At 44.4% G+C, this 24,417-nt stretch overlaps 2 protein-coding genes across 5 annotated transcripts in view; one reads left to right on the forward strand and one right to left on the reverse strand.

The window, feature by feature from the left end:
• LOC134537049 (octopamine receptor Oamb) overlaps positions 1-7,655 on the reverse strand; it is a 189,524-nt gene extending 181,869 nt beyond the window's left edge. For all 4 annotated transcript variants that reach the window (XM_063377275.1, XM_063377273.1, XM_063377274.1 and 1 more), the window contains exon 1: positions 7,434-7,655. The gene's annotated coding sequence lies outside the window, so the exon portion shown is untranslated. The remainder of the gene's footprint in view (positions 1-7,433) is intronic.
• LOC134536481 (phenoloxidase-activating factor 2-like) overlaps positions 1-24,417 on the forward strand; it is a 127,237-nt gene that overhangs the window by 90,079 nt on the left and 12,741 nt on the right. The gene's annotated exons all lie outside the window — the stretch shown is intronic.

Genomic DNA, 24,417 nt, shown 5'->3' on the forward strand with positions numbered 1-24,417 from the left:
TTTGTTTGTTTGCCTGAAAATAGCTAGGGACCGGAAAAATTCGCGGCTTCGATGGCCTTCAGGATAGACTGCACATTCCCCTGTGCACTTGGGCAAATAACTCAAGTTCATTGGCTGCCGACTTGTGAGTCGTCTCAGCTGGTTCGTCTGTGATTCGATCCTTCTTTGGTTGAGAGGGTTTATAACTGGTTTTAAATTCGTCCAGATGAACAGTAAAGCCAATAGCAAAATCATTATAAAGGTATACGTTTTTTGAATTCTAACTTATCGCCGAATGAAATCTGCGAATATTTCCGGTCTCTACTGATAATAGCTTATGCACTACTTCCCACAATCAGTTTAGCTGTGTTCAGTGGCATAGCCAGGATTTGTGTATGGGGGGCGTTAAGAAGCATGGTCCTCCCCCCGTATTAAAGCTGGGGGTCCGGGGGGTCCTCCCCCGGAAAAATTTGGATTTTAAGGTGTAAAATAGTGCTATTTTAGCAGTTTTCGGTACTTAAATTTAAATATTGTAATGGTAAAATTTTTATTAATTTTAATATGAAATTTGTTTGAGTGATGAATAAGAAATTAATTAAAGATTTGGAGCTAAGGGGGGGGGGGTTTGAACCCCTAACCCCCCCCCCTGGCTACGCCACTGGCTGTGTTAGCAACATATCATGAGAGCCACCATCTAGCGGACTGGCCCAGAACTAGGTGTGAGGTCTCGGCAGTTGCAGTGTCTCCCCCCGTGGCGCTGGGACCGGAACAAGGGTCGGCCAGGTGCTCCGAGGGGAGTCCTGGGGACAGGGCGAAGGCCCCGCGGGGACAGGAAGAAAGGGTTCGGGCGGGGAGGAAGAGCGTAAAGAAGAGCGCTTTGAAGTGCTTGTAGTTTGCGACGCTCCAGAGAGTGTCTCGGCTTCCCGGGGAAGCCGCGGTCGTCAAATGGGGGGGGGGGGGGGGGGGGGGGGGGAGAGAGGAGGAGGAGGAGACCCGCAGGTCCCAAGGCGACGCTATGCGGTCTGGAAGCGACCCCTGACCACTTTCCCCACCTCCTCACCACCCCAACCCAACCCTACAGATCCTCTCACGAAAGAACATAGCAGGTTGTCCCTTTCGACTGTTCGTTATTTACCCACAATTCCCCTCTGCGACCCCAACCGGCGCAAACGGACATCAGAGCACAGACGAAGAAAAAAAAACCCAAGATACACTGAGCCGCCAGATAGACTTGCAAAAAACTAGGGACTTTGGGATATGGGTTCACGATTGTTAGACACGGGCCTAATCAGCGCTGTTGTTTGGCGACAGTCTAGATCGCAAATGTCCGTAAACTGTTATGTTGGTAACACTATCATTAGAGGCAGGAATAATTCGCAGATTCATTCGGCGATAGGCTAGAATTCTAACACATATACCGTTTAGATGATTTTGCTACTGGCTTACTGTTCATCTGAACGAATCTCATCCAGTTATAAATAAACCTTCAACCAAAGAAGGATCGAATCACAGACGAACCAGCTGAGACGACTTACAAGTCGGCAGCCAATGAACTTGCGTTATTTGCCCAAGTGCACAGGGGAATGTGTGGTTTATCCTGAAGGACATCGTACCCGCGAATTTTTCCGGTCCCTAGTCATGGGTAAAACACGAAATGATAGAAGAAAAATAAATAATGATACGCCCTCGGGCTAGCTGTAGCGGTACAGGGCCAACATTCAAGAACGCTTGGGGCGGTATTCCAGGACTGACGGGTAGGGCAGCTAACAAGCACTGCCTTGTTGGGACACAATCATAACCTAACTCGGAGGGCCGTATTCCAGATGGAGTACAAACCGAATCCCAGTAAGGTAAACAAATCGGCAAACGTCTGAATAAACGGGTATGCCCTGCGCGAGGCTAGAAAATTGGTTTCAACGCATTCTAGCGGAACGTTTCGAAACCACATCGATACAATCATTACGGCACAAATACTTTTTTAAGTTGCGATCACTTCTGGTTATGATAAATTTAAGCGAACAAAATATATTACAGGATAGTTTCGTTACCATAAAGTTTCACTTTCACACCAACACGCATGGTAGGTCCCTCTATTATCACGAAAGTGTCTATATACGAGTTAATGCCTGCCATCTGGACGAAATTAACGGAAAAGTGAGCTCTGAGCATGCGCAGAATTTGGGAAACAGATCGGCAACTGATAGGACACAAAAATCCGTTCCCCTAAAATAAGGGAATGTCCGTGTCCTATCGTGCTGTAGGAACACGGTTAAGGGACAGATGTGGCGTGTGCAACATATACTTAATCCTCATTTTTGACTTGATAACGTCATATAAATCCGACTGCACGCACGACAAATCGTCACGTTCCGCCCGAGCCGAGCCGAGCAAGAACCGGCCAACCACCGTGAGAGAAAATCTTCTATAATATCAAGCAGGTTAAGGCGGGCCTTTTTAACAAATTGTTCGTGATTATATTTAAACAAATTGTTTAAATAAAATTTGCAAAAAAAACTGTAAATAATATTTGAAAATTAAAAAAGTATGCATTTTTTTCATCAATGTTTTCTTATGACGTTATCACGTAAAATTATCGTCCGTGAACCGACTTTACAGACAACCCCCCTTTATTTTTGTGTGTCTTGGAACACCGGGCCTAGTTCGACGGCCACTAACAGAGGCCGCTACTGTGTCGCCGCAAAAGACCGGACGGTCCAAAAACACGACCTCGGCCAATCTCTAATTGGATCGACTGCGACGGGCGGGGTCGTCAAGAGACGCCAGCGGGGCTTAAACGAGCCGCGAGAAATGGAGATCTCTGATTGGTCCTTTGCTCCGAGCCGCGGGTGTTATGAACGAAGCCTCGCTCGGGGGGGAATATCCGCTCTGAACGCCCGTCAGAGCTGGGACAGGACTGTGCTGAGTTACTGCCAGAGAGGGCCCTATTCTATGTCATCTGACCTTGAACCTCTCGTCCGCACGCGAGCACGTCAGTAGAGACCGGAAAAATTCGCGGATTCAATTCACGATATGACAGAATCCAATCAACTGTACCTTTATATTGCTTCTCTGATTGGCTCACAGTTTATCTGAAGGATTTTGGGACAATGAAAAACCTTCAACCAAAAAAGTATCGAATCGCAAGCGTCCCAGTTGACAGGTGACACGAGTCAGTAGCCAATGAGCAGGTGGCATTTGCCTGAGTATGTAGGGGATGGTGGAGTCTAACCTGGAGGTCATCCAAAGTGCGAATTATTCCAGTCTCTACTGCAGGGTTCTGTCGCCGAAGGGCCTTTTCGGGCGCAAGTGGTCTGTCGTGCGGAGGGGTGAAGGGTGGGGGTTGCTGAAGCCAAGGGCTGCTGCCGGCGTCGCTGGCTCCAGAAGCCGGGGGCTGGAGGGTCCCGGAGGAAGAGGGGAGGTGCGGTATAATAAGCGGATGCGCCCCATGTGCGCGGATCAACGGGGTGTTTTATTGACTTTGCGTGCTTCGCGGGAGTCAGGGACCCCCCCCCCCTCCTGCCCCTTACCACCTCCCTTCCTTACACGCCGAGCCGTTAAAACCATAATGCGCGGCTGCGAGAGACGGTAAGTGAAGCCGTTACTCACGACCCCCCCACCCTCCTCCACTTACCCCTCTTTGCCCCGACGTCAGTCTGCTCCTAACCTACTTACCCCTCCTCCCTCCCCCCGAACTCCAGGTCTTGTAGCTGGGGATCCGTGAAATTAGCTTGTTTTTTCTTTTCTTTTGGCTACAGAACAGGATGCAAAATGGTAAACATTTGAAGAACCTCTGTCATCGGACGATGTGTCGATTACACTACCCGAAAGACCAGAAACAAAATCCACAGACTTGCAAACGAAAACAAATGACTATCGAGACCGGAAAAATTCGCGAATTCATTTCGCGATAGGCTAAAATACAAATAGTTACACCTCAGTGCTGCCTCTGCTATTGGCTCACAACTCACCTGGGTGACTCTGGGCCAATGAGAAACGCACGACCAAAGCTTTATAAGAATCGCAGGCTGCTACGTTGGGACGTCTCACAAGACAGCAGCCAATGAGTGGGTGGCATTTGACCGAGTGTACGTAGGTTATGGAGTTCATCCTAGAGGTCATTGAACCCGCGAATTTTTTTCCTGTTCCTATCGATTATTACACTTCCTGAAAGACCAGAAACAAAATCCACAGGCTTGCAAACGAAAACAAATGACTCAGTTACGAGCATACACTGAAAAAAAAAATTATTTGGTGAATTCATTTCGCGACAGGCTAGAATCAAAACTCGCTCACCGTAGCGCTGCTTCAGTGAATGGACCACAGTTTAACCTCACCGTAGCGCTGCTTCAGTGAATGGACCACAGTTTAACTGAATAACTCTTGAGCCAATTTTAAAAAAAAAACCGTCTGTAAAAGATGTATCGAGTCACAATTATCCCAGTTATCAGGTGTCACGAGTAAGTAGCCAATGGGCAGGTGTAGTTTGCCCCCGAGTGCATAGAGGTTCGTGAAGTCAATCCTGGAGATCGTTAAATCTGCAATTTTTTTCCTACTCCCTATTAATAGAGACCTGAAAAATTCGTGGATTCATTTCCTGATATGCTACAATTCAAATAATTACACCTTAGCGCTGCTTCTACCACTGGTTCAAAGTTAATCTGGAGCAATGAGAGCCAATCAGAGACTCTCACTAATAGAAGTGTCGAATCACAGACACTCGGTCGAGACGACTCACAAGTCAGCAGCCAATGAACAGGTGGCATTTTCCCGAGTTTGTAGAGTGTAGTAGAGTCTATCCTGGAGGTCATTGAACCCGGGAATTTTTCCGTTCTTTACCTATTAATGACTAGGGACCGGGAAAATTAGCGGATTTCAATGACCTACAGGATAGACTCCATGATCCTCTATACACTCGAGCAAAAGAGACCTGTTCGTTGGCTGTTGACTTGGGAGGCGTATCAACTGGTTAACTTTGACTCGATACTTCTTTGTCTGAGGGTCTCTAATTTGCCAAGATTCCTCTATATTAATATAGAACGAATAGGTAGAGACCGGAAAAATTTGCGAATTCATTTCGCGATAGGCTAAAATACAAATAGTTACACCTCAGTGCAGCCTCTGCTATTGGCTCACAACTCACCTGGATGACTCTGGGCCAATGAGAAACGCACGACCAAAGCTTTATCGAATCACAGGCTGCTACGTTGGGACGTCTCACAAGACAGCAGTCAATGAGTGGGTGGCATTTGACCGAGTGTACGTAGAACTATGGAGTTCATCCTGGAGGTCACTGTACCCGCGAATTTTTTCCTGTCCCTAATTATAAACGAACAGATTTTTTTTTACTCTAAATATCACTGTCTCTATGCATCGGGAAAAAAGGCCAGAACTTCACTACTCGGAAACAGCACGTGTTTCTAATAACGTGAATCCCCTGTCTTCCTCAGGTTGCCCTGAAAGTAGTGACTCCAAAGGTCACAGTTTATGGTGGAGATGCAATGGCCCGCTGTCTGGCGCCGGGCGACGCTGAAACAACCCAGGCCGTAAGGGCGTTTATGACCTTGCTTTACGAACCAAGAGCGACGTGATGGCGACCCTAACGACCTCGTGAGCTGAGTTCGTGGTCGTTGGGCAGCATGGTCAGAGCCAGCCAATCAGGGCCGAGAGGCGAGCGAGAGATGCACTCTGCGATTAAGGTTGCTCCGAAGGCACGTACTTTATCAGAATTAGTAGGTCTACTTTGTTAGTACTTGATAAAATCCAATTATTAATTTTTCAAGTAAATTAGAGGTAGTATCCTGCAAAAACCGCGTTATTTTATGGTATAATCATTAGTAGAGACCCGGAAATTTCGCAGATTCGTATGGCTTCAGAGTAGAATTTAAAGTAGTAGGTGTCGTGAAATGAATCCGCGAATTTTTCCGGTTTCTAGTTATAAATAGAGATCGGAAAAATTCGCGGGTTCAAATACCTCCAGGATAGACTCCACTACACTCTACACACTCGGGCTAATGCCACCTGTTCATTGGCTGTTGACTTGTGAGTCGTCTCGACCGAGTGTCTGTGATTCGACACTTCTGTGAGTGAGGGTCTCTGATTGGCCCTCATTGCTCCAGATTAACAGTGAACCAGTGGTAGAAGCAGCGCTAAGGAATAATTGTTTGAATTCTAGCATATCACGAAATGAATCCGCGAATTTTTCCGGTCTCTAGTTATAAAACCTCAACCAAAAATGATCGAATCACGGACAAACCAGCCGAGACGACTCACAAGTCGGCAGCCAATGAACTTGCGTTATTTGCCCGAGTGTACAGGGGAATGTGCAGTCTATCCTGAAGGCCATCGAAACCGCGAAGTTTTCCTATCCATAGGTATTAATTTTAAAAGTATGAAAGCTCAGCAAAAGGAAAAAAAAAATAATAATTCCGAGATCTCTCACTAACGCAGCCAAAAGTAGGAAATATAAATGTTCTGTCGGACTGCAGACAGGCGCTGGCGTCAAGCAGTTCGCCCCATCAGCGTCAATCACAGTTCAGTAACGAGCGCTAATCGCCGTGACGTATCGGCAAACACCACTTCCGTCTGGAGTTGAAGGGGCATAACTACCGCGGAATGTCGTTATCGCCATCTCGTGCTAACAGCTAGCGCCCGTCATCGGAGTTCCCTTGGTTCGCCGACAGAGTGCAGCGTCAAACAGGCCAGCAGTCTTACGGCCAACATAAAAAAACATATAAAAAAATGGGGGGTGTCTGTAAAGTATTTTTACGGACGATAATTTTAGGTGATAACTAGAGATCTGAAAAATTCGCGGGTTCATTTCGCGATAGAATAGAATCCAAATACATTTGCCTTTCTTGCTGCTTCAGTGATTGGGCCACAGTTTATCTGAAGGACTCTGGACCAATGAAAAAACGTTCGACAGAAGAAGTATCAAATCACAAGCTTCCCAGTTAACACGTGTCACGAGTTAGTAGCCAATCAGCAGGTGTAATCTGCACAAGTACATAGAGGATCATGGCGTTTATCCTAGAGGTCATTCAACACGCGAATTTTTCCGGTTCCTACCAATGAGCAGGTGGCATTTGCCTGAGTATGTAGCGGATTGTGGAATCTATCCTAGAGGTCATCCAAAGTGCGAATTTTTCCAGTCTCTATTTATAACTGGTCGAGATTCGTCCACATGAACAGTAAGCCAATTGCAAAATCATCTAAAGGGTATATGTGTTTGAATTCTATCCTATCGCCGAATGAATCTGCTAATTTTTCCGGGCTCTACACATTGCTGTATTTTTAAGAGAAATGTACCAACCTACAGGAATTCGGCGATAGGCTATAATTCAAACACATATACCTTTTAGATGATTTTGCTATTGGCTTACTGTTCATCTGGACGAATCTCTATGAATAGGAAATAAAATACAAAATAAACGTTAATAAAATTAGAATAAACTTACCCTCAAATTCCACAACGACCCTCGGCTCTCCTGCTATAATGATTAACTTAAATTTAAAAAAAAAACTAATAACGCAGGTCAGGAAGCCTTGAAATAATTAATTTCCACGCGCGTTATTCCCTCGACGTCGGCCCACGGAAATCTCGCAGGAAGTTATCGAAGCGATTCCTTTAACTACCGAGCGTCGCGCGGTTTGCCCGTCGCCATGGCAACAGGACCCACGAGGCGTGCGCGCGAAACACAACTCGCTGCTGTTTGGGTTAGGAAGCCGCGCTGAGCTGATTACCCCTCCCCTCCCCACAAGCCTCCACGCGTCTCCCGCGGTCTGAGAGCCGTGCGTGGGTTGGTACCCGTGAGCGGGGCTACTACCCGCGCGAAACACGTCAGCCACGTGATAGAAAAAAAAAAAAATGGTTGTCTGTAAATTCGGTTTACGGACGATAGTTTAACCTTGACAACGTCATAACTAGAGACCTGCAAAATTCGCGGATTCATTTCGTGATATGCTACAATTCAAATAATTATACCTTAGTGCTGCTTCTGCAATTGGTTCACTGTTAATCTGGAGCAATGAGGGCCAATCAGAGACCCTCACTCATAGAAGTGTCGAATCACAGGCCACCCAGTCGAGACGACTCACAAGTCAGCAGCCAATCAACAGGTGGCATTTGCCCGAGTGTGTAGAGTATAGTGAAGTCTATCCTGGAGGTCACTGAATCCGCGAATTTTGCAGGTCTCTAGTCATAACAAAACATTGATGAAATGATTGCAGACTTTTATGAATAAAATAGAATCATTTTTATTTTAATAATAAAAGAATAAATACTTGAAATTATACTAGTAATCAGATTTTTAAAATGCAAGAATAATTAACCTTTATTGCCGAAATGGTTGTTGTAATAAGCAATTTAAACCACATTAACTTTTCACTTCACTTTATAAACAGTCGAGTGGAAGAGAGATATATGCTGCGCAAGCGTACAATGAGCGTAACGAGACACAGCGTAATGGAACAATGTGTGTAACGGGACACAGCGTAATGGAACAATATGCGTAACGGGACACTTTTTCGTGCGTGCAGCCGGCGTTCAACGATTTATTATACGTTGTCACGTAAAATAAAAAAAAGCACTCGCTGCTGATTGGGCCAGGACGCCTCCACGCGTCTCCCGCGGTCTGAGAGCCGTGCGTGGGTTGGTACCCGTGAGCGGGGCTACTACCCGCGCGAAACACGTCAGCCACGTGATAGAAAAAAATGGCGTTTGTCTGTGACACGGACACGGCCGTGTATTGTACGTGAATACGTGTACGTAACAGGTAATATTTTCTATACAAAATATAAAATACGCTATTTTTATTTTATTTTAACACCATGTATATTCTCTGTAACTATTTAACACTAATGTTTTATATGTGCAGTCGATAGATCTTGACGAGAGCTGACGATTGAAACTCAAACGAACGTCGTAGTTTCACCGAGTCAAAAGTTACACTAAATGGAAATCTTGAATCGCAGGAAAAATGACCTCAAGATGGCGGCGCTTCCCCCTCCACAACGCGCGATGCGTCACAGTCCTCACTTAGCGAAACGAATTCTTTGATTCTTTAGCTATCCAGTAGTGTGATTAAATTTTTGGATGGAGATGATAGATATGTAGCTGCAACACCAAAATGTATCCCCCGATTATGTTATCATTTGTTTTTTTGAATTGCCTCTCACTATGGAGGCAATTTTAAAGACGTATTCACGTAAAAAAAAAAAAAAAAAAAAAAACACTCACTGCGGTTTCGGCCAGGAGTTAGCGCTGAATTACTGAATTAGTGACAACATGCGCCGCCACACGTCTCCCGAGGACTAAGAGGCGTGCGTGGGTTGGTACCAGTGGGCGGGCAACACGAAGAGTGTACTACCCGCTCGAAACACGTTAGCCCCATAAATTAAAAAAAAAAACACTAGCTGCTGTTTGGGTTAAGGAATTACCGCCGAGTTAGTGACAACACACACCTCCACACGTCACTTAATACTGGAAAGTTATTCACGTAACTGTTTTACAAATAACTTGAACTACTTGAGGTACTGGGACAACACAAAGCATTAATTCCTGGGTTAGGACCCAAACTTCGAACTCTAATTTGTAACAGTAAGTTGCTTTCACGTAACTGCACGAATTTACAAATGTCCATAATTTTAACATTAATATATCTGTTCCGTTCACAACAACAATAAAATTCATTGCAGATCAGACACCCTCTCCATACATTGATACCCACCATGATAAGTAGAGACCGGAAAAAATCGTGGTTTCGATGGCCTTCAGGATAGACTGCACATTCCCCTGTACACTCGGGCAAATCACGCAAGTTCATTGGCTGCCGACTTGTAAGTCGTCTCAGCTGGTTCGCCTGTGATTCGATCCTTCTTTGGTTGAGGGTTTATAACTGGTTGAGATTTGTCAATATGAACAGTAAGCCAATAGAGAAAAACCTCTAAGAGGAATATGTATTTGAATTCTAGCCCATCGCCGAATGAATCCGCGAATTATTCCGGTCTCTATTAATACGGTACAATAGCTATCATCCGCCTGGGACCGCCAGGTCTGGTGTTGGGCGCGCTCGGAAAGTCTTCCATGTACACGCGTCAGTTGCCAGGGGGTTCAATTTGAATTTCAGATCCCAAGCGCGGGCCGTATTAGGCACAGGTAGCCAGCCAGCCGACCGTCTGCCTGTAGCTACGGCCCATGCGCGCAGGCGCAGATCACGTGATTGCGCCCGCGGGAAAGGCCGGGAACAATCGAGAGTAATCGACTCTGGCTCGAGATGAGGCCCCCCGCGTTTCCTGGTCGCCATCTTGGGTCCTCGCGCCAACTCCGCCGCCCCCCTCTTCGCTCTCTGACTCATCCGCCGGCGGTCTCGTCTGCACCAACGACGAGCCAATGATGTAGAGCTGTAGCAAACCGTATGTATTCGGTACTGAGTAACGGGTGCGACACCTAGTAACGAGTAACGAAAAGTTACACACGGCTGGATCTCGTTACTCGCATTTTTCGTATGTTTTACGCATGCGCGCGCTTATTCGATGAATTTACGTTACAAAGGACGATGTTTGTTTATTAAGTAAAGTATAATTGGAAATTCGTCCTCCAAGTTTTTTTTTTTACTGTTTATAAGAAAGTATCTTTTACAAAATAGAAATATGTATGTTTTTGTTTTTTTATTATCGCGTATTTTCACTTTTTTTTTGTTTTTAACTTAAAAGAGATAATATAATAAAACCACTCTATTAGAGATTTAATTGTTTCTTGGTTAACAAAAACTGTTAATTATCAAATATTGTTCATTGTTTATATTCTATTTATTAATATTTACGCGTCATACTGTACGCGTACGCAATACGACTCGATTCGTTGCTGCAACATAACATAGCATGTTATGCGGTATCAGAAGTAACGAGTAACGTAACGATACGATAGTAACGAGTACCTACTAATTGTTATAGTAACGAATACATACGGGTACGCTTTTTTGTCGTTACTTTTACACCTCTACAATGATGGTTGTTGTGGTGAGCGTCCTACACCGTCAGGCATGGCCCCCACGTTCGATTACGGGCCCTCCCCCCCCCCCCCCCTCAAATTTTACAGTCACGTGTTACATTATAATTGCATGGTTATTTCTCACCTACACTCTTTTTGGAATATTATTTAACCTGAAAATACAGGGTAAAATTATGGTTACTACGGTATTTCAAAAGTCCAAACTAAGCTTTATTTATAAAATTATTTTACTTTAAAATAACCACAGCGGGTATGTATATTTCACACACTGAGATAAGAATAAACAGTCCTGGACCCAGGGGTCCACCCAGCCCCACCCTTGTGGAACAGGGGCGCAACAACAGGGGGGGGGGGGGGCAAGGGTATTTTGCCCCCCCCCCCCCCTCTGGAACCTTGAAGTGGGGGCAAACGGGAGCAAAGAAAGTGCTGTGTAATCAATTTTTTGATAATAAAACTGCTTCAATAGCACCATTTTCCACCTTGAAATACAAATTATTCCCGGGGGAGGACCCCCGGACCACCCGCTTCAATAGGGGGGATCGATGATTCTTTATAAAAAAGGAAATTGCCCCCCCCCCCCCCTTTGGAAATTTAGTTATTGCGCCCCTGCTTGTGGGGGCCATGCCATCAGGTTCTCTGATCGGTTGGTGAAACTTTCAACTCTCGGAACAACGGGCGTTTCGAAATATCGTTCATTCATTTCACGTGGTAAGTTACAGAAGGCTCTTTTTTTTCCACAAAAAAAACATTACGTGGCAATATTATTTTTAAAAAAATTTAAATTGTATAAACAAATATTATTAATTTTATTGTTTTTTTTGTATGTGATTAAAAAAATACTAATTTGTGAGATTTCACACACATGTTTCCAGAAAATAGAAATTCGGCAAGAAGTGTATGTTAAAATAGACGGAGGAACATATTTTAAGTCAACTACGTATTGTTTGATTACATTTTTAAAAAAATTGCTAAAACTACACGTAACTTGTGCATTTAAACTTACGTTCTTGCAAAAAAAAAAAAAGTATAATATCTGTCATCGTAGAGTAGCTGCAATAATACGAATGATATCCACCTAGGACGATAATTTACAAGCACCAATTAAGTTTGCATTAGGTTGTTGATTGCATAGAACTAGTCAAGACTATCAGCCAGGTAACCAGTTCTTTAAAATGTTCTTACAATTGGGGGAGATTATTTTAAAACAATTTTATGGCTTGCATTGAATGAGGTATTTTCATGTCAGCCAGCAATATTTGGGTTCGGTACTGCGCTAGATCACTCAGTTATTAGAATATTTATTTGATCAATATAATTTGCTAAAAAAAATTAACTATAAATTTCATTTTGTCCACTAAGAGCAATAAGGAAGAAAAAAACTCAAGGAAAAATTTGTATAGCTAAAATCAACTGTTTTTTGAACGATCATTGACAAATTTTTCCAACGAGTGAGAAATTGGAAGTTATTTTTCCAGACATTTTTGTCGCCTGTTTCCCGCAGCGAAAATAATGGCGTGTTGAGGGAAGAAAGTGTTTTTCGAGTCACGCCTGTGAAGTGACGTTCACACCCTCCCAACTGTACCCTTAAACAACGGGGGTGGGAAATATTCCACCCACGCGCCGTGGGGGCAAACAAAAGTATTTTAATTTTTTTATTTCCCTTTTGGGTTTCAATTCCCCCCACCCCCCTTTTCCCAACCACAGACAACCCTCTTGCCTGCTCCGTATGTTTGAAGCTTTGACCTTTGCTCCCTTTCAACTCAGCTGCGCTGTTAGAAAAATGCAGTAACTTCATTTGAATTTTCAACGAACAATTCACCTCTGGAAATAATAAAACAAAGTTTTCTTCGTAGTTTTAGATATTTAGAAGAATAAAAGAAAAGGAAAATTATCATGTGGGTTTCCGCTTGATATATACATAAAAAATTATTTTCTGTACTTTTACAGAATATTTCCTTTGAAAACAGTTGCCAAGAAATAGCTTACAATACTACAAGGAATATATTGTAAATTCGTACAACACATGACGATGGTCAATTTTTTTTTCATCAAAGAAATGTGTTTCTGAAGATTATACTGAGAATTTCTTAAGAAAATTGGCACACAATTTTCATATTTTAATTCATGTTTCATTCAAGCATATTTTTTTTTAAACATGGAAAAAAGATGATCGAATATTCAATTATTTGACTTTTTTTTGTGTTTTATCATGCTTATTGATGTGCGCAGTTAAGACTTGAAAGCTATTCAGGGGACAGTTTACGTATAAATTCAACTGTCGGAGATCCTGCGAAAACACGAATTGTAAATGCCCGGGTAAGAATCCGAACACAGTATTACTGCGAACACAATTTTGTAGCGATACATTTGTTTTCATGTAAACGGACACATTTACAAACTTGATGTAAGCTTTTGGACATACGCCATTGCTAAGCACATGTATGTCAGTAGAAGTAAAACTACAAACAACCAAAAGACAAAAAAAAACACAAATTTAGCAAAAATTGCTGTTGTCAACAGGATATATACACCTTTTCTTTGTTTGTTGACCATATTCCTGTTATGGAATATTATGTGGTGTATATATCCTGTTGACAACAGCAATTTTTGCTTAATTTGTGGTTTTTTGTCTTTTTTTTTTTTTTTTGTAATTTTCTTTTACAGACATGCATGTGCTTAGCAATGGCGTATGTCCAAATGCTTAGATCAAGTCATGCACTCCCATTGCACAAATCTTTCAAAAATAACGTTTACAAACATCTGTAATTTTACCGTGACTTGTTTCTGTACCATTCGCAGACGTAACTGTACCGTGTGGGGTGTACATGGGGCTGACCATCACGACAGGCCTCAACTGTCGCTCCACTGATCCTGGAGAAGTGAGGCGGGGGTCAGGGAAACACGGGAGTGCCCCGAGGAAACCATCAGGCCAGGGCAACGTCCGTCACGTTATCCCTCTCGCCACACACCCGGGTCTGGCCTGGCGAGAAGCGAGTTATCCGCCCACTGCAACCCCCCCCCCCCTTTATCAAGATCCTCGTTTAAGGGCCCCCGCCTCGTCAGGGGTGTATGTGTGATAGTGAGGCGGGATGATAAGCGCGACGCTCGCTGGTGCTTCTAGCGCGGTGTCTCCTCTGGACTGGCGCGCAGTCTTCTCCCAGTGCACATGAGCGGTGACCGTAACATTATACGGCGGAGAAATGAAGATAAAGGTGTAATGCAAGTCCCTAAAGTGCTTTCAAGAATCTGTACCGGTTGTTAAAACGCATAAAAATTACTCTGAAAACATGCGCTTTAGCCATTTTTACTTTCTAGAAATACAGTTTATAAACTTAATCCGAAATCGAAAGTACTTTTCGGCCCTCAGCGAACTCTTAAATGCTTTTCGTAAGCAGACCCCACTCGGATATCCTGAGTAGTTTTGAAATCGCGTTGTTTTTCGTGAAGCTCTGCACACCGTATGTGCATCCGGGTAGGCGGGGGCCTTAAAATACTCTGGATTTAAACCTCCTGGAGGGAGAGGGTAAATAATAATTTATTCTTTTTCCCGTGCAGTTGAGTAACTTAGGTGTAGCTGATTTAAATCTTGCTGGAATGTGTAGTGTACTATCGGAAGTTTATGCCAAATTTTTAAACGGCTGGAATGCAAATGATGGCTAGAGACCTGTAAAATTCGCGAATTCAAGTTCCTAAAGGATAGACTCCATGATCCTGTATGCACTCGTGCAAATTACATCTGCTGATTGGTTACCGACTCGTAACACCTGTTGACTGGAATGATCGTGATTCGCTAATTCTTCTGTTAAAGATTTTTCATTGGCCCAGAGTCCTTCAGATAAACTGCGGCCCAAACACTGAAGCAAAATAATGTCCAAAGTATTTGGAACTCTATCCTAACGCGAAATGAATACGCGAATTTCACAAGTCTCTAATGATGGCATTTTTTCATTCATATTATGATATCTCACAATCTCATGATAATAATCACAACAGTTCGCAAATGTTGACTTAAACAAGCAGCCAAAACTAAGTCATATGCCATGTCTACCATATCCCACCCCCCCCCCCCCCTCAAAAAAAATTAGCACGGAAGATTTACTGGAAAACGGTAACAAAAATATTTCAACTTGCAAGAAGCGGTGGAGGGCTAAAACCCCCTCAATTGATTTGGCTTATAAGTCCGCGCATCCGTCGCTGGTGCCGGACTGTAGGGGCATTCCGGACTGTCAGCAGGAAGGTATAAATGTCGCGGTTTGCGACGGAATGCTTCGGACCGCCCCATCTCGGCGTAGGGAACTGGTGGGGGGGGGGGGGGGGGGGGTGTTGAGGCTGACATTCAGAGCGCGGCGGTGATAGCAGAGCGCTAAACCACTTACCGCTCGACAAACAGACCTTAGCGCAGGGGCTGTTAGGGCAGGGGGGAGGGGGTGGGTGCGTCCCATTGTTGGGGTCCGCCTTTGTCCGACACCGGGGCAGGGTAATTAGAACCCTCATTAGCTGCAGCCAGGGAGGGGAGGGTGGGGTAAAGGGCGCGTGGGAGGAATCAACCCGAACAGACGCCACGTCACCATACCAACACCACGACCGCGCGGAAAATGAGCAATCAGTAGAGACCGGAAAAATTCGCAAATTCATTCGGCGATAGGCTAGAATTCAAACACACATACCTTTTATAATGATTTTGCTATTGGCTTACTGTTTATCTGGACGAATCTCAACCCGTTATAAACCCTATCAACCAAAGAAGGAACGAATCACGGACAAACCAGATGAGACGACTCACAAGTCGGCAGCCAATGAACTTGCGTTATTTGCCCGAGTGTACAGGGGAATATGCAGTCTATCCTGAAGGCCATCGAAACCGCGAATTTTCCCAATCCCTAGCAATCAGAGAACACCGGCAATTGTTCTAAAAAAATTTATCTCTCTTCCCCTCCCTACACACCCTTCAACCTCTACGGCCCATCCTGACAATTTTCGTCCTTTCTGGAAACGTGGATCACCGTGATTCGTAAACGCGTTTTGCGAAAACGTTCGAAACACACGCGTTTGATTTTATTACAAAAAAAAATGTTATTTCAGTACTCGCCAGAGCTGTGTAACATCTAACCTCGGTAACGAGCAAATTCACATGTTCTCATGTTACAAATATGCTTACAATACGAAAATCGGGACACAAAGTTATAATGCCGAGCGTGATAAATATACGGAAATTGTTTTTTTTTTTTTTCAAGTGCATTTCTGGACGCGAATCACACGTAGTTTCCGCGCCCGCTGCTAGAATTCGCTGCCGGAGCAGCTACGTCGACTGTTGAATCATCTGATTAGCATGTCGATGTTTTAAACTATAATTGAACGGCTCATATAGAGCGAAAAAGACTTGAAAAAAAAAAATACTTAGCCCTGACTTTGGAACTGATTTTCGTCAATGAGCTTTAATATTTTTTTTTTAGTTTGTAAGAAATTATGATAGTTAGAGATTTGAAAATAAAGGGGCTGGTCCCGGGCCCTGGACCCAGGGGTCCACCCAGTCCACCCTTGTGGCGGCCATGAGTAGAGACCGGAAAAAATCGCGGTTTCGATGGCCTTCAGTATAGACTGCACATTCCCCTGTACACTCGGGCAAACAACGCAAGTTCATTGGCTGCCGACTTGTGAGTCGTCTCAGATGGTTCGTCTGTGATTCGATCCTTCTTTGGTTGAGGGTTTATAACTGGATGAGATTTGTCAATATGAACAGTAAGAAAATAGAAAAAAACTAGGGACCGGAAAAATTCGCGGATTCATTCGGCGATAGGCTAGAATACAATTACATATACCTTTATAATGATTTTGCTATTGGCTTACTGTTCAACAGGACGAATCTCAACCAATTATAAAATCTCAACCAAAGAAGGATAGAATCACAGACGAACCGGCTGAGACGACTCACAAGTCGGCAGCCAATGAACTTGCGTTATTTGCCCGAGTGTACAGGGAAATGTGCAGTCCATCCTGAAGGCCATAGAAAACCGCGAATTTTTCCGGCCTCTAGAAAAAAAAACCTCTAAGAGTTATATGTATTTGAATTCTAGTCCATCGCCGAATGAATCCGCGTATTTTTCCGGTCTCTACCCATGACTAGTATCCGGGGCTACAGGCAACGAGCTTGTGGTTCCGCGAGTGGCGAGATCACTCGCCGAGCGAGTTCGAGGGCTTTTAGCAACGCGGTCCAGCAACGAGGCAACAACGCGCCCTTCCCGCAAGTTCCCGCCGCCATCCGCCCAGAGGGAGTCTCCTTTGTCGGCCAACATCTACCCCCACCCCTCCCTTCCACGGTCCAACCTCCCTTTGAGTCCCGCACTTTAAAATGTTTACCGTTGAGAGCAGGAGGAAGTTGTGAAATTTGATTGCGAATGCAAACCCCACGTAGGACCCCGTTTTTGGTGGCGGGGTGTGGGGGGGAGGGGGCAACTGAGTGTGCAAGGATCTACTACGTCGCAGACAGTAACGAACGGGGCAAGAGTAGACTTAGTACTCGGTCCGGCACAAAGAGGGCTCCCAGTCAGTACAGACTAACTACCTTCCCTCGCTAGCGAGCCATCCGCACTCCGCTTTCAGCCTGGCAACTTAAGGCCCCCGCCTACACCGGGCACACACGCGGTGCGCAGAGCTTCAGGAAAAAACAACGCGATTTCAAAACTACTCAACATATCCGAGCGGGTTTCTGCTTACGAAAAGCATTTAAGAGTTCGCTGAGGGCCGAAAAGTACTTTTGATTTCGGATTAAGTTTTTAAACTGTAGTTTTAGAATAGTAAAGATGGCTAAAACGCATGTTTCCATAGTCACTTTTAGGCGTGTGCAGATTATTGAAAGCACTCAAGGGACTTTCATCACACCTTTTATCTTCATTTCTCGGCCATATAATGTCACGGTCACCGCTCATATGCACTGGGAGAAGACTGCGCGCCAGTCCAGAGGAGACACCGCGCTAGAAGCACCAGCGAGCGTCGCGCTTATCATCCCGCCTCGCCAGCACACATACACCCCTGACGAGGCGGGTCCCTTGTGATAAAACTGGCAGCAGAGACAGCAGACGGGCTTAACGGCTTTGCCCGGCCGCTGGCGAGAGCGCTTCCCGTGTCCGCCGACGGAGGCGCTAGTGTAAGCTTTCCCTGGAGTGTCAGGCCCCGCGCTCTGCAGACGGCCGCTCCTGGGTGCCTTCTCCCGTCTGCCGACACGTGGCACGTGAGGCTGTCACTGGCTGGGGACTGCGGTGCTCTTATTGCGCACACTAGACACCGGAAAAAATTCGCGGATTCATTCGGCGATAGGCTAGAAAACAAACACATATACCTCTTAGATGATTTTGAAATTGGCTTGCTGTTCATCTGGACGAACCTCGAACCAGTTTTAAACCCTCTCAACCAAAGAAGGATCGAATCACAGACGAACCAGCTGAGACGACTCACAAGTCGGCAGCCAATGAACTTGCGCTATTTGCCCGAGTGTACAGGGGAATGTGCAGTCTATCCTGAAGGCCATCGAAACCGCGAATTTTTCCGGTCCCTAGCACACACTTGTTTGAAACAGCGCTCGTTGAAAGATCCTTGTAATTTGCACATGCCTGTCTAATATATATATATATATTAAAAATAATAGATATATATGCATAGGTATATATCCATATATATCACCATCTCCCTATATATATCTCTCTATATCTTCCCTCTAGCTCGCTATTACTCTCTATCAATCTGTCTCTATACATCTATATTTATATATCTAACCTTCTATCTCCATCTCTCTATCTCTATATACCTCTCGCTATCTCTCTCTATCCATTTAAGTATCTACAAATCATCTGATACAACTCGCGGGTATCTTACATTCTGCTTTAAGGGTTGGTTTTATCGAAATCTCACCAAGACAGTTACCTTCCCCGTGTTTCGAAGGTCAAGTATGCAAATTACCATCGCAATCGGATGAATGATGAAGTTTAGGAACGCACGCGTGACGAACAAACACACATTAATTCTTATTAATGTTTACATTCTTAAATATTAGTTGTGTGTTACAACACTGTAGTCCGTTTTTTTTTTTTTTCGTGATTGGTTGAGTTTCTTTCATACCCATGTCTACTGCTGGAGTCACAAACTCATTCACTGCTCTTGAGGGAAAAAAAAAATTGGTTGTCTGTAAAGTCGGTTTACTTTTTTAATGAATTATCACTATTTTGTATGGATGCAAAGAAGGAGTGAAATTAAATCTACAATTTAATTGATAAATTTACTTTTATTTGCACTCTTTAATTCAAATATGTTTATTACTTTAACGAAGAGATTATTTTAACTATAACTTTTATACATGTTTGCTATTTAACTTCTTCCAATCTGTGTTATTCTGTTAAGGATAGGACAATTATAGGAAAAGTAGGAAACGAATGGGAGTGTTTCAAGTTTAATGTGCCTCGAAAAAGTCAAATCGATGGTTGTTCCAATCGAGTGGAAGAGAGATAGATGCGGCGCAAGCGTACAATGAGCGTCACGGGACACATCGTAACGGGACAATGTGCGTAACGGGACAATGTGCGTAACGGGACAATGAGTGATCCTTTTTCGTGCGTGCAGAAAGCGTTCATCGATTTATAAGACGTTATCACGTCAAAAAAACATGTAACCGTAGGGCAAGCCATTGTTTTGGTGACGGTTATCTTGCACTGCCCGCGTGGGCTCTGGAGGACGGACATCCTTCTCTGTCCGCGGCATCGCGCAGCGTCGCCTAGTTGTCCCAGAACTTCTTCTTCGGCAGCGGAGACTCCTGGTCGATACCCGGCTACCCCCCCCCCTCCCTACCCGGGAACTTGGCTAGGCCCTTCCAGTTCCAAAAGCTCCGACTTCTCGGCACCGCGAATGCTCCAACTTTCTAGGCAACTTCTCCGCTGCGACTCGATAGTTCGAACCCCTCTTCGAACTCGAACATCCCGAAGGGGGTTCATTTTCTGAACCGGCCACGACGTCGTTTACGAAAACCGTTTCTGATCGCTTAGAGATTGCTTCCTCTGGATCACCGATATCTTGCTGGTAATTTTTTTTTTCACGTAGCAACTGTATTGCATTGGACGATTAAGTAACTGGAATACAAAAAAACATTCAAGAACAACTATTTTATTTCGTGATGTGCCGCCACTGTTTGAGCCCTGAGCCGGACCTCAAAGATGAAGAATAACCCTTCCCAGTTCCCCCCTCGGCGTTTGTAGTGTTGTATAGTTAAGAGACCTTAAAAATTCTCGGATTCATTTCGTGATATGCTACAATTCAAATAATTATACCTTAGTTTTGCTTCTGCAATTGGTTCACTGTTAATCTGGAGAACTGAGGGCCAATCAGAGACCCTCGCTCATAGAAGTGTCGAATCACAGGCCACCCAGTCGAGACGACTCACAAGTCAGCAGCAGCCAATGAACAGGTGGAATTTGCCCGAGTGTGTAGAGGATATTGGAGTCCATCCTGGAGGTCATTGTGCCCGCGAATTTTTTCCGGTCTCTATGTATAGTCCGAGGAACGGTGCTGAAAGAAGCGCGCAAGGCCGACCCGGGCAGTTGGCAGCGCTGGTCGGCGGGTGCGTGTCGCCGGGCCGGATGCGATACCGCGCGGCAATTGGCGGTTGGCACCACTGCCCCCTGTCGTGACGAGACCAGCGAAGTGTGGGAACAGTCGGCCCGTTTAACCCAGCAAGCAACCCCGGCGCAGTTATTAGCTGACACAGTTTCGCGTCTCTGTAGAAACCAGAGCCGCAGACCTGTGGTTTCCTGCAGGAGTGATGGTGGCCAACTGACGGTCATTGATACTGGTGAATATGTACAGTTTCCCATTACACAGCTACCAACTGGTGGCCATTGTTACTGGTGACGATGTACAGTTTCCCATTATACGGCTACCAACTGGCGGTCATTGTTATCGGTGAGGACGTACAGTTTTTAATTACAGAGATACCAACTCGCGGCCATTGTTACTGGTGAAGATGTACCGTTTCCCATTACACAGCTACCAACTGGTGACCATTGTTACTGGTGAAGAAGTACAGTTTCCCATTACACAGCTACCAACTGGTGGTCATTGTTACTGATGAATACGTACAGTTTCCCATTACACTAGGGTGACCAAACGTCCCTTAAAAACGGGATTGTCCCGTTTTTTAACGATCGTACACGGGGTCCCGAAAAAGTCTCCCGGGACGCCTAAATGTCCCGTATTTACGTTGGGTTGATGTTATACTTTTGTCGCGCCTCTCCTCGGACCGTCTTCCCCCCTCCGCGACAGTTGAACATTCAATGGACGGATGAAAGGAACAAGATGGGAGAGGATACCCTTTCTGCAATCTTGCAGGTACTCTACAATTTAAAAATGGACTGTTCTAGTTTTTACAACTTTATATTGGAAAAGAAAGAGGTTTTAAAATTGCTGGAACGAAAGAAAAATATACCCAATTGAAATCCTAAAGATTTTTAACATAACTTTTACCAACAATTTTAGTTATCTTGTTTAATTATGTTTTGAAGTATGTCATAATACTTATAATAAATAAGTATTCACTGCAAAATTGTTGTTTTTATTAATTATACGCCTCACAATCTAAATTAAAATACATATTCATAGGTAAATTGAAAAAGATTTATAGGTCTCAAATTAGCATAAAAAAAAGAGCATGTTTCAATGATTACGTTTCGATGCAGGCCCCTCGGACCCCCCTTTAGCTGGAGGGTATCGCCCCCAAACCCTCCTTGGATGTGTCCCGTTTTATCAAGTTTATGATTTGGTCACCCTACATTACACAGCTACCATCTGGCGGTCATTGTTACTGGTGAAGACGTACAGTTTCCCATTACACAGCTACCAACTGGCGGTCATTGTTACTGGTGAAGATGTACAGTTTCACATTACACAGATACCAACTGGCGGTCATTGTTACTGGTGAAGATGTACAGTTTCACATTACACAGATACCAACTGGCGGTCATTGTTACTGGTGAAGATGTACAGTTTCACATTACACAGATACCAACTGGCGGTCATTGTTACTGGTGAAGATGTACAGTTTCACATTACACAGATACCAACTGGCGGTCATTGTTACTGGTGGAGACGTACAGTTTCCCATTACACAGCTACCAACTGGCGGTCATTGTTACTGGTGAAGACGTACAGTTTCCCATTACACAGCTACCAACTGGCGGTCATTGTTACTGGTGAAGACGTACAGTTTCCCATTACACAGCTACCAACTGGCGGTCATTGTTACTGGTGAAGATGTACAGTTTCCCATTACACAGCTACCAACTGGCGGTCATTGTTACTGGTGAAGATGTACAGTTTCCCATTACACAGCTACCAACTGGCGGTCATTGTTACTGGTGAAGATGTACAGTTTCCCATTACACAGCTACCAACTGGCGGTCATTGTTACTGGTGAAGATGTACAGTTTCACATTACACAGATACCAACTGGCGGTCATTGTTACTGGTGAAGATGTACAGTTTCACATTACACAGATACCAACTGGCGGTCATTGTTACTGGTGGAGACGTACAGTTTCCCATTACACAGCTACCAACTGGCGGTCATTGTTACTGGTGAAGATGTACAGTTTCCCATTACACAGCTACCAACTGGCGGTCATTGTTACTGGTGAAGATGTACAGTTTCCCATTACACAGCTACCAACTGGCGGTCATTGTTACTGGTGAAGATGTACAGTTTCCCATTACACAGCTACCAACTGGCGGTCATTGTTACTGGTGAAGATGTACAGTTTCACATTACACAGATACCAACTGGCGGTCATTGTTACTGGTGAAGATGTACAGTTTCACATTACACAGATACCAACTGGCGGTCATTGTTACTGGTGGAGACGTACAGTTTCCCATTACACAGCTACCAACTGGCGGTCATTGTTACTGGTGAAGACGTACAGTTTCCCATTACACAGCTACCAACTGGCGGTCATTGTTACTGGTGAAGATGTACAGTTTCACATTACACAGATACCAACTGGCGGTCATTGTTACTGGTGGAGACGTACAGTTTCCCATTACACAGCTACCAACTGGCGGTCATTGTTACTGGTGAAGACGTACAGTTTCCCATTACACAGCTACCAACTGGCGGTCATTGTTACTGGTGAAGATGTACAGTTTCACATTACACAGCTACCATCTGGCGGTCATTGTTACTGGTGAAGACGTACAGTTTCCCATTACACAGCTACCAACTGGCGGTCATTGTTACTGGTGAAGATGTACAGTTTCACATTACACAGATACCAACTGGCGGTCATTGTTACTGGTGGAGACGTACAGTTTCCCATTACACAGCTACCAACTGGCGGTCATTGTTACTGGTGAAGATGTACAGTTTCACATTACACAGATACCAACTGGCGGTCATTGTTACTGGTGGAGACGTACAGTTTCCCATTACACAGCTACCAACTGGAGGCTATTGTTACTGGTGAAGACGTACAGTTTCCCATTACACAGCTACCAACTGGCGGTCATTGTTACTGGTGAAGACGTACAGTTTCCCATTACACAGCTACCAACTGGCGGTCATTGTTACTGGTGAAGATGTACAGTTTCACATTACACAGATACCAACTGGCGGTCATTGTTACTGGTGAAGATGTACAGTTTCACATTACACAGATACCAACTGGCGGTCATTGTTACTGGTGGAGACGTACAGTTTCCCATTACACAGCTACCAACTGGCGGTCATTGTTACTGGTGAAGACGTACAGTTTCCCATTACACAGCTACCAACTGGCGGTCATTGTTACTGGTGAAGATGTACAGTTTCACATTACACAGATACCAACTGGCGGTCATTGTTACTGGTGGAGACGTACAGTTTCCCATTACACAGCTACCAACTGGAGGCTATTGTTACTGGTGAAGACGTACAGTTTCCGATTACACAGCTAACAACTGGAGGCTATTGTTACTGGTGAAGATGTACAGTACAAATTTTCAATATTAAACGATACACAATTGTTATGGCAAAAATAAACCTGTTGGAACCAAAACGGTGTCTCTCTGTAACTATTTATCTCCCTTACAGGAGAGGAATGTTTTAACAATCAGTATTGAAAAATTGCCCTCTTTTTAAAGTCAGAGATAATTTCAAAGTGTCTATTAACGGTAGTATCATTACAGTTGTAATCATTCTCATAAAAAAAACAAGAATTCTCTGGGGAATCTATTTGTAGGAGCTACTAACGATTAACATTTTATTAATGAAGTCAATTTTTTTTAACATTAAATGAGGGGGGGTAAATGGTTCTGCCTAAGAACGGTTGAAACCAAGATGGCGCCTCTCTGTTCGCCCGACCGCAGGCCGTGGCGTCGTCAGGGTGACGGACGGACGTCACGCCACTTCCGGTCTCGTC

The sequence above is a fragment of the Bacillus rossius genome, chromosome 11 (assembly GCF_032445375.1).
Source record: "Bacillus rossius redtenbacheri isolate Brsri chromosome 11, Brsri_v3, whole genome shotgun sequence".
Taxonomy (NCBI): domain Eukaryota; kingdom Metazoa; phylum Arthropoda; class Insecta; order Phasmatodea; family Bacillidae; genus Bacillus; species Bacillus rossius.